Source organism: Octopus bimaculoides, chromosome 11 (genome assembly GCF_001194135.2).
Source record: "Octopus bimaculoides isolate UCB-OBI-ISO-001 chromosome 11, ASM119413v2, whole genome shotgun sequence".
Classification (NCBI taxonomy): domain Eukaryota; kingdom Metazoa; phylum Mollusca; class Cephalopoda; order Octopoda; family Octopodidae; genus Octopus; species Octopus bimaculoides.
Window position 1 is genome coordinate 18,540,004 of NC_068991.1, and position 2,100 is coordinate 18,542,103.

Consider the following 2,100-nt stretch of genomic DNA (forward strand, 5'->3'; position numbering starts at 1 on the left):
CTTACCCCCTCGTCCACCTTACCCCCACTCCACCTCATCTCTGCTTCCACTCTCGCCTCTCTCCCTCCTGCTTTTCCTCTTCATCCCTCTTCTCTCCCTCCTCCTTATCATTTCACAAATTTACTTTCCATGTTGGCATGGGTTGGATGGGCCATCAAGTGCAAGTCAGTTCTTGTTTGGAAATACTTCTTCTTTCTTTGTACCCTTTTAAAGCCTAGCCAGGCTCATGGGCCTGGTTTCCCAGTTTCTATGGCATATGTGTCTCCCCCCCCTCCCCAGTCCATTACAGCTTTACTCAAGAAACAGGAAGAAAGAGTGAGAGAAAGTTGGGGTGAAAGAGTACAACAGGGGGTCACTACCACCCCCTGCCAGAGCCTCGTGGAGCTTTAGGTGTTTTCACTCAATGAACACACATAACACCCGGTCTGGGAATTGAAACCGTGATCCTCCGACCACAAGTCTGCTGCCCTAACCACTGGGCCATTGTGCCGTTTGGAAATACTACCCTCCTATATGTGTCAGTGACCACATCTTGCTCATACCTTTTATTTTGGCATGGTTCTATGGCTGCTACAATTGGACGCCCCTCCTATCACTAACAATTTTACTAAGTGAACTAAGATTTATTTTATCCTAGTATCAACATTGAAGAGGCTGTCATGTCCCGAAGACAAGGCTGAACTAAAGGGTCTTCTTAACTTTGTGTTGTCTCTACTCATTCACCAATTGCTTTACAGAGTGTACTGCATGTGATTTATTGTGGCATCAGCCCTAGTGAGGTTATCAAGTACCAGCAAGATAAAAGGCATGTCCATTGCATGGCACATTGGGGAAGTGTCTTCTACAATAGCCTCGAGCCAACCAAAGTCTTGTGAGTGGATTTGGTAGATGGAAACTGAAAGAAGCTCTTCATATGTATACAGGGTGTCCACAAAGTCTGGGTACATGGAGTAAATAAAATCATAACATAAACAATTAAATATGAAAAATAATAATTTCTTAAAGTATATGTTAATCCCCGTATACCCAGACTTTGTGGACACCCTATATATATATATATATATATATATGTATGTATGTATATGTTTATGTGTCTGTGTTTGTCACCCCACCATTGCTTGACAACCAATGCTGGTGTGTTTATGCCCCCGTAACTTAGCTGTTCAGCAAAACAGACGGATAGAATAAGTACCAGGCTCACAAAGAATAAGTCCTGGGGTTGATTTGTTCGACTAAAGGCGGTGCTCCAGCATGGCCACAGTAAAATGACTGAAACAAATAAAAGAATAAAAGAATATAAGGCATGTGGCTCAGTGGTTAAGCTGCTGTACTCATGATTGTTAGCTCATGGGTTTGACCAGGTGGTGCATTCTGTTCTTGAGCAAGACACTTCATTTCACACTGCTCCAGCCTCCCTTGCAATCTGTGGGGAATGTTGGCCTACTTGCCTAGCCTGCAGAGTGGCATCATTCGAAGGCTAAAATGATACAAAGCGCATTGTGAACAGGGATGTGTAACAGCATCTTATAGTCAGGTTGGTCACATGGTCGTGTGATATACATGTATATGTGTACGCGTTTGTGGCCATCTACCTTTTGTCTTGACATCATGTGATGGTTGTAAACAAAACATCACTGTCATGCAGATGAGGTTCATTCATAATTTTCAATGTAACCGTTTTGGTCATCTGGAGTTGATAAAATAAGCAACAGTCAAGTATTGGGATCAATAGTATCGATTAGGCACCTCCTCTCAAAGCACCTGGCTGTAGTGGCTGTAGGAAAATATTACCTTACTTGGAAACAGTTGAGGGTTGGTAACTGGAAGGGCATCTGGTTGTAGAATATCTGCTTGAACAAACTCTGCCTGTCCCATGTAAGCATAGAAAATTGAGCATTAAATCAATGATGATGATAATGATGACACACACTCACACACAATATGTGTATATATGTATATATATATATAAACAAAAGTAAATGAGTATATGCATATATACGTACAGGTATGTGCATACCGACATCCACCTGTATGTATAGGTGCATATCTGGGTACAGGACATTGCAAACAAACGTAGACGAGAACACACGAGCCACATTA

The 2,100-nt window shown here is 42.2% G+C and overlaps 1 protein-coding gene across 3 annotated transcripts in view; it reads left to right on the forward strand.

Annotated features, from left to right (window-relative positions):
• LOC106881385 (probable 3-hydroxybutyryl-CoA dehydrogenase) overlaps positions 1-2,100 on the forward strand; it is a 44,871-nt gene that overhangs the window by 31,099 nt on the left and 11,672 nt on the right. The window lies entirely within an intron of this gene.